The 9164-nt window shown below is 36.6% G+C and overlaps 1 pseudogene across 1 annotated transcript; it reads left to right on the forward strand.

Annotated features, from left to right (window-relative positions):
* The first annotated feature begins 1728 nt into the window (after positions 1–1728).
* Positions 1729–8958, forward strand: LOC149215354 (protein NUCLEAR FUSION DEFECTIVE 4-like; annotated as a pseudogene). The gene is made up of 3 exons (XR_016251024.1): positions 1729–2363; positions 6962–7953; positions 8103–8958. The product of XR_016251024.1 is annotated as a protein NUCLEAR FUSION DEFECTIVE 4-like (transcript).
* The last annotated feature ends 206 nt before the right edge of the window (positions 8959–9164 follow it).

Raw genomic sequence — 9164 nt, forward strand, 5'->3', positions numbered from 1 at the left:
TGTTTTATATTACATGCTCAAAGGATGCATTGTCTTCAAATAACCTTTTGATATCCATTTGAACGAACTTCACAATTGTTGTTCATAGGTGGCCTGCTATAATAATTGCTCTCTTTGTTTCTTAACCCATCATTTTAAATTATTGCACTTTCAAAGTAGACTATGGTGGATATGTCACCTCATATACGAAGGTCCATCATGTGGTCAAGGAAGACATTGTTGTCTTCTAAAGATCTTTACATATCTATCTCAATAGTCTCTCAACATCACGCTTCATAAGCTACCAGTTACAATGACATACTTCTTTGCGGCTTGAGCCATGACTTTGAATTCTTGTAGCTTGAAAGTGGACAATGGTGAATTTTCTAGAGGTCCATAAGTGATGGAAATATGTAGTGTTTTGTTTAAAAAACCTTTTAATATCCATAAACATTCAGTGATCATGTTATATACACTATTTGTTACAGTGACATCTCTCTATATAGCACAACCCATTACCTTGAGTTCCTACACTGTGATAGTGCCCAAATGGTGGAGATAACACCTAAGGTATAGATTGAGGCTCATCATCAGATGAGGGATACAACATCATCTTTTAAAAACCTTTCAACATCCATCTAAAGTTCTATCATACAACCAAAACTATAAAAAATGTAGATTATTTTGTTAACAAGGTCTTGTTTGATTATAAGAAGGTTCCAATATTAACCAACTCATATCCCTTGAGACATGTTTTTCTCCTTGTAGGTTGTTTCAAACTTGTAAGTGAACCACTTTGAGTGGTTGTGCCTCGTAGATCTATGTAAATTTGGCATAATAAATACTCCCACTTACAGATTCTTAACTAATAAGATATTGCAAACCATCTACATTGTGATCAATTCTCTCAAATTAGGAGAGGGTTCGAGTTCATTCTCTACACAAGGATAATTATAAGCATTCGGTTAGAGACAAATTTACAAATTATGGCATTCACATCAACAATAAGAAGGGAACACTTTTTCAAGGGTTAAGTACCTTTTGTTTTCTTTGATTGAAACAATAAAACTATAAAATCAAAAGTATATAGATTATTCTAAGATATCAACGATAACATATCACACATTTGATTATTCATAAGCTTCATGATGCATTGTCAAAGGGATTTGTCTACTAAGGCCACAATTTCATTCAGAGGTGAAATTCTTGCGTGAAATTATTTTCATGAAATCTAATTTTTAAAGTGTTTGAATTGTTTTTTTTAAATTTATCACCATCAAAAACATGCTTGAGAGCTCTAACCTAAATTTCCAAAAAATTATGCGAGATTTTCTTAAAATCTTGACAAAATTTAAATTATTTTCTGGACAAAATTGTAGCCTCATTAGAATACAGCTGTCCAAAAAAGAGATTAAAAACAAAACCAACACCCATATTCACGTTACAATTAATTAATCATTATTGAGTCTAGAGGCTCATTCCACAGCCCAATATGATGTGTCATCCTGTCCATCTGTCATCAAAATTGAAATTTTACTCGAATTAAAAAAATAAATTAAATACCTATACAAAATATCATTAAAAAAAAATTAAATTACTCGTTCATATTAAATCCATATTTAAAATATGGATAGACTAATTAATTAAGAAAAGCCCACTGTTATTTACCCGGGTCGACCATCTAAACTTTTTCACACACCCCGAGCAAACAAACAAACTTTCTTTACCATACAACCAACCTTATATGAATAGAAATATGATGGTTCAACACTTAAAAATTCATACAGGTCACGAACATTTCATTCTGCATTGCTCGACCTTCACTTGTACACAACTCGTGCCATCATCTCGCAATCCGCAGCTTAAAACTCACCTCTCCCATCCTTGGACCGCATCAGATTTGTTTATTATGTTTGTCTCAGCAGATTTGTTTATTATGTTTCAGTAAGCCCAACGGCTTATGAAACTCCAATGCCCATTACAATACTGAATACATATCACAGGCAGATTCCATACTATTCATATCCTTTATACGAACTGTTTATGTTATTTGAGTGATGTCTGCAGTAAATACAGCAGCCAAGGTAGTCCCATGGCTGGGCTTTGCAGCTGCTGTTTGGATTCAGATAGCTTCTGGCAATGCATACACCTTTCCCCTCTATTCAGGCAGGATGAAGGGGATTTTAAATTACAGTCAAGCGCAGTTGAACAACTTGGGAGTGGCTAACGACATTGGAGAAAATGTAGGTCTTCTGGCGGGGTTCATATGCAACAAGATACCGCCATGGGGAATTCTAATTATTGGTTCTCTTGCTAGTTTTTTCGGGTATGGCCTCATCTGGCTCGTCTTGAGCGAGAGAATCTGTGCTCTGCCATATTGGGTGGTAAGTTTATTTAGTTATTAATGGAGTAAATCTTATTCGTTTGAATGCATATGATGCTTTTGTTTGTATTTTTACATTGAATGATGTTACTGAGAGAAGCATGTGGGATTCTAAGGCCGGGGTGGATGTGTGTGTTAATGGTGTGCTGGGAGCATTGACTTGGCAACTAGCACAAATCCATCTAAACCTGGGCCTGATATGCATATGTTGCTGCTATACGGATTATTTGACTAGAAGAGGTGGAAAAGAACTTAAAAGCTAAAGAAGAATGAATTAAGGCACTGACGGTTTTCTCTTCTTCTTTCTTGTTTTATCACGGATATCTGAATTGTTTTTGACATAGAATCCTAGATTGATATTGGTTGCCATACAAGGCTAGCAGATTAAACCTTAAAACCATCCTAAAAACATTGTAAGAAAAGTATCCAGCTCTGGGTTATCTGATCCTCACCAACATAACATAATAATCCAAGAGAAAAGCGTCTCACGCTGAGATAGAAACTCTTTAAATCAGACAAAATCTTTCTCAAAATAATGCCTAGTGTTTCCAAGTTTGATCTCTCGGGCAAGCACTCCAATATACTAAAAGAAACCCAAAATCAGCAAGTGATCCAAGAAAAGCATTCCACATGCTAATAATAGATCTCTAGGAAAAGTGTTCTGCCTAGTATAAAAACAGTAGAGAGAAAAGCATGACAAAAATCTTCTTAAGGTTGCCCAAACGTATCCAAATTTCAAATGAGCAAGTCTCTTGATGATAGAACAATCTCCAGAATAGATGCTTTAAGACAAGCATGAAGGGATATCCAAGGAGAGTGCTTAAGCCGAGTTGGAGAAGCGCCTTCAAAACAAGCAGAACCTATCAATAAATATGCAAGTAAAATCCTTGAAAGAAGTTGCTGATCTCCTTAACTAAATAGCACATAATCCATCCCAGAAGGTCTGCATTAGATGGGTGCTCAAATCAAGTTATTCTCAGTCCTTCAAAATCAGCTTACTATGCTCCAAGGAAGGCTCTTAAGATTAGTCTGAAGCCGTAAAAAAAAAAGTCTCCAAATCTATTATAGGAATCTCCTCAATAAGGGCACCCAGAGTGTGTCAAAAATAACCCATCATAGTCAAACAAAAATATTCCGACCAAAGCACAGCACTTGGGTTCAAATATAGCAGGGATAAATAACAGTAAAATTTCCTGGAAAAGTGCCTCCGCTTGACCAATAATAGCAAGAATCTCAATGAAAAAGGTTCTCAAGCATGGTGAGGAATCAGGATAATGGGCATAAATCACCAAAAAGAGCACTCTCAAAGCAGCGACATACCACGTTCCAAAGTCGGCACATATTAATCCAGGAGAAGCACCCGTTCAACATTGAGTGTTCTTCATCATTATGAGCATTCCTCCAGTCCCCACATTCTGATTTCATGAAGTTTCAAGTTTCAGATATTTCTGTTCGTCATGTCAACACCATGTCTAGAAAAGGAAGGAATGCCAATTTTCAATGTTGATTCATGAATGTCAATTGATGAATGGTGGACATAGGGGATGATTTGAGTATAAAAACTAATGATTCTGGAACCTGAATAATTTCTTATACATTTATCTGTTCTATTTTTTCCCCATTATGTTATTTGTATGTATAAAATTCGATATATGTAACCTTGACGCACACTTGTCCCCTGGTGTTGAAAAGATGCCCGTACCCATACACTGGCAACATAGATACCAGCCGAGAATCATCTCGAAGAACAGGGTTTCCTCTGCTTCAAAATTCCTTCAATATGCACTTATTTGCTCTGCAAGAAACCTATAGAACAAGCTAAAACTATTCTTCAAATCTCCACCATAATCTCTTTTAAGAGCCCAGGAAGAGCATCATCAGTTGCTTTTCTAAGATTTATGTTACTTGCTGGTCAAGCAACCACATAATCAAGACTAAAATCACCCAGAATAGCACCTTCCTGACTTGCAGATTGAAGGAACTCCTGAAAATAACTTTTCTTGTATGCCAAGCAAACCTTGAACCTCATGCTAAGGGAAATTTGCAGGTGCTGCAGACTTAGGTGTTAAGAGGGAAACTAACTTGGGTCATCAAATCTATGTTGATCTATGGTTTAGAACTTCTCAGGAATCATGTTTGGCTCAGTGTCAGCTGCCTCACTGGCATATGTGTTGTGAGTTGGATAATCGAATTAATTAATAGGACAATAGTTTGATTAAGAGTGTACACCAATATCCTTTATCTCTTATTGCAGATATAAGAGGTGAAGGATGCAAATATAGCTACAGACAAGCAACGAGCCCCTACAATCTCTACTATCAGGATAAGGGAAGATACAGGTCTAGTGATCAGTTAATCTACATTGCAGGGGCTCGTTGCTTGTCTGTAGCTATATTCTAAATACCTGATAAATGTAATTGATCTAAGAGATGGATTGTCATCTGCATTATTGTCTTGGGAACAACTTATAGGTTTTTTTTTCTTGTTTAATATATTTTATCCTAGATTAAGAAAAGCACTTAAGCGCACCCATGCTTTGCTTACAATAACATCGTGATTGGTGGTGCAAACTGTCTACTCCCTTACAGATTGGATCTTTTTCAAGATTTAACTGTGATAAACTATCCATAAATAAATCAGAAAGTCTCACGCCATAAACCTCCTACCTTTTAGCAAAGATTTTTTAAAATGCCCTTCTGAGTTCTTAGTACTTAATAATTATACTAAATCAGCATAGTTTTATCTTAACCATGGCACTATTAAGCAGTGAGAGGGATTAAAAAACCAGATGCAAACTTCTTGGTACTTTGAAAATCCCAAGATTAAGGTGGATCTATGCATTTTTTCAAAATTTTCCCATGTTATTTATTAGTATAACACATACATATACACAGATCTCCCATACCATGGGCTATAAAAGTACCTCCCTTCACTTGATGTAATTTAAAGGTACATTTTTAAGATGACAAACTACTCTTTTGCCAAAATTGCTAAGGTTCAAGGGTGTCAGTGTGGGCTTTGGTAAGGGGATTCAATTTTTAAAATCTGTGAGCAGGCATGAGCCCATCATATTTAAAAAATGTTGTTGAACCTAAGAGTGAAATATGGGGACATTTGGTGAAGTTTAAGCATGTGTTTTCACAGCACTATTGATTTTCGAATTAGAAGCTATGAGAATATAATTCCATATTTCGTTTGCACTAATGCGTTTTGAAAACATATATTCAATTACATTTTCTTGTTTTTCAGAACTTAAACACATACGTGTAACAATCAACCATATTTTTCAAAAGCATGGTATAGAGGATGGATGCTATTGACTTCGTAAGAGAAAGGTAGTTTTTATATTAACTGGGCCCAGATTGAGTAAAAATATACACAGACAAACTGAGTGAAAGTTTGCTACATGATTTTTGGACTAGATTTCCCCACCGGCCACTCCATACCTTCCAATATAAAACATATCATTGACACAAACTAGACTGTAGATAGAATAGTTTTTCCTCAGAATAAGTGTTGTAAATTATAAACATAAAACAAGAGAGATTTACATTCTTCTTATGCACATCTGCATTCTGTAGTATCCAATGGATAGATCCTCAAGATCTGTAACTACCTCAAAGGCCATAAATGATTTCCACTCCAGCAACCTATCAAGACAAAAATTGATTCTGCGCATCCAAGATTCAGAAGTCATCCTAGAGTGGAATCAAAATACATTTATACATAGTGAGGTTACATGCTTGTCAAAAACATCTAATCTTTATGGCTCAGTTCTTTGCTTTTACAGTTTTAAAATATGATAAACATAACTAACAACCACAGTTGTAATCCCAGCAGTGCATGTTGAAATTTAAAAACTGATTTGAAGAATTCCTGAACAGAAACATCTCTAGATTCAGCGATGTCCATTGGCCAGTTTCCATCGGGTGTCCTTTGGATAAGAAGTCAACTTCGATTTTCAGTTCTCTAAATACATGGATGAATGAAATGGACTTAAGAACCAATTTCATTCTTTGAATCTCCTTGAACAGCGGACTTGAGAACAAGTTTTACATCCGATATTTTGTCCACATCCAATTTATGACAAGGGAATCATCAAAATGCTGCAACTTCCCAGGATATCAACAATTTCAGTGCTAGAAGCTTGGCAAGCATATGGAATAGTTATCTAGGTCGTTGTTATTTACTTCTCTTATACTATCCAATGGAGATTCCAGACCAGTGAAGATAACATTTTCCATGTATAAGGAATTTCACTATATAGAGATTCGTATGAATGTGGATAATAGTTAGCTGCCCTCTCCACTTTTATACAAGATAACAATCTAAAATTTAACTTGTTCTCTAGTATCATTTTCGCCAGTGTTATCCATATTATCTCACAACCTTACCATAATCTGATATATTTTAACCAAGCAAGTTTTCTGCCAGGACTCTGATTGATGTAATTTTAGGAAGTTTTTGAGATTCTCTAGTCCCTACCATTGACTTGAAAAGAGAAATCAAAAGCACCATAGTTGAGGAGCAAAGTAGAAAAGGAGTGCTACCGCTTGTTGGTATTTGCTAACATTAACCCTTTGTTTGTTGCTCTTACAGATGTGGCTCGCACTCTGCGTTGGTGCAAATAGTGCAACATGGTTCAATACCGCTGTCCTTGTCACCAATATGCGAAATTTCCCACAAAGCAGAGGCACAGTTGCAGGCATCCTCAAGGGCTTTGTTGGAATTAGTGCTGCAGTATTTACGGAAGTTTTCACTGGGTTACTTAGCCAGAGCTCCATAAATCTGTTGTTTTTCCTGGCAGTGGGTCCTCTTGTAGTCTGCTTGCTTGTCATGTATTTGATTAGACCTTGCACACCAGTTTCTGGGGAAGATAGAGAAGAGCAAGGGTACTTTGTTTTCATCCAAGCGATTAGCATTATTTTAGCTCTGTATCTTCTTTCAATTTCTATAGCAAATGATCTTTTTTCTTTAGAAAACCATCCTATCTCCAAGCTATTTGTAGTGGTAATGCTTCTGTTTCTCTTGTCACCCACTTTGATTCCTCTGGAATTGACATTACGTGCAATCAAGGAAGACCGTGTAGATGTGCAGAACTCTCTTCACTTGCAGATGGACCCTTGTAGAGAACCACTTCTTGGTATGGAAGAAAAAGGCCCAGACATGAAGCCTGGTGCAGATATGAACGCTGCTGAATCTCTCTATTTTAATAACCCTGTGTCAAGCATGTCAAAGGACAATATCAATGAATTGCAGAGACAATTAGAGGGCTCACCCCTGTTTCATGACTTTGAGGACATGAACCTAGATATTCTATTAGTTGAAGGAGAAGGAGCTGTCTGGAAAAAGAGAAGACCAAGACGAGGAGAAGATTTCAATTTTCACCAAGTTGTGGTGAAAGCTGACTTTTGGCTACTTTTTGTAGTCTTCTTCTGTGGGGTTGGTTCTAGGGGTACATTTCTCAATAATTTGGCACAAATAGGACTGGCTGAAGGCTATCAAAATATCACGATCCTATTAGCAATAATTGGTGTTTGCAACTTCGTTGGGCGTCTTGGTGGTGGGGTTGTCTCAGAATATTATGTCAGGTTTGCTGTTTTGGGATTCTCATTTTGTTTTGTTTATGAACATCTGTTAATCAGTGAGATGGGTATACTATTTTTCTGATAAGTAAAAAAGAGTTATTTCATGTGATTAGTTTTACTTCTTATTAAAACAGTGGATGCTAAACATGCAGGCAAAAGGCCATTCCTCGGACAGTTTGGATGACAGCTTCACAGGCTCTTATGATAGGGGCTTTTCTATTCTTTGCCTCAGATTTTCCAGGATCTGTTTATATCTCTTCTTTCGTACTAGGAATTTGATATGGAGTACAATTCTCTGTAATGGTGCCTACAGCTCCTGAGCTCTTCGGATTGAAGCACTTTGGAAAGATTTACAATTTCCTAACAATAGGGAATCCACTAGGAGCTTTCCTCTTTTCTGGTCTCCTTGCTGGATACATATACGATCAAGAAGCTCAAAGGCAGTCTGGCTATTCCTCTCCTAAAAGCATCGGTGCCACTAATGTTGACTGTTTAGGGCCTAACTGCTTCAGGCTTACCTTTCTTACCATGGCAGGGGTGTGTGCTTTTGGGGTTCTGGTGAGCATTGTTCTTACAATCCGGATAAGACCAGTTTACGAGACACTGTATAGCAGGGGCTCCTTCCGCATTCCGAAAACAACAGATACAAAAGAATCAACCTTGGAGAAAGGATCAAAAGTCTGAAGTTCATTGTACATTGGTAGACCTTTTAAGGGTCATCTAATGACAGTTATGTTATCAAACAGATATTTATTATCTCTGCTTAGCTAGCTGTTTAAATTCTAATTATTTTTCAAAAACCTTATTGCTGTTACTCTTGTTCTGTATTTGAATGTACCAGTCATAGTAAATATATTTTTGGGTGGGGTGGAGAGTGAGGTTTGTATAGTTATCAAATATTATGCTCGGAAGAAGGGCTTTTTATCGGCCCAAGGGATTCAATATCTTGAATATGAATTTTTTTCAGAATTACAGTTACCAGTTTCTGCTCGTTAAACTACGGGCTCCTACTCTTTATTTTGATGGACACAGTTTCAAGTCAAAGACTTGAGTTTCACCCCTTCACTTGATCTCTATGCATTGATTCTTGAATTTCCGCTGTTCAAAGCACAACCAGTTGTTATCTAAGTTCTATAAGATGCCCTCCAAATAACGCCACTTAGAGAGAAATCACGATAATTCTGGGCTTAAAAATAAAAGGATTGACAGATTCT

This window comes from Pinus tabuliformis, chromosome 1_1 (genome assembly GCF_031772625.1).
Source record: "Pinus tabuliformis cultivar Carrire ecotype Pingquan chromosome 1_1, CPIR1, whole genome shotgun sequence".
Lineage (NCBI taxonomy): Eukaryota > Viridiplantae > Streptophyta > Pinopsida > Pinales > Pinaceae > Pinus > Pinus tabuliformis.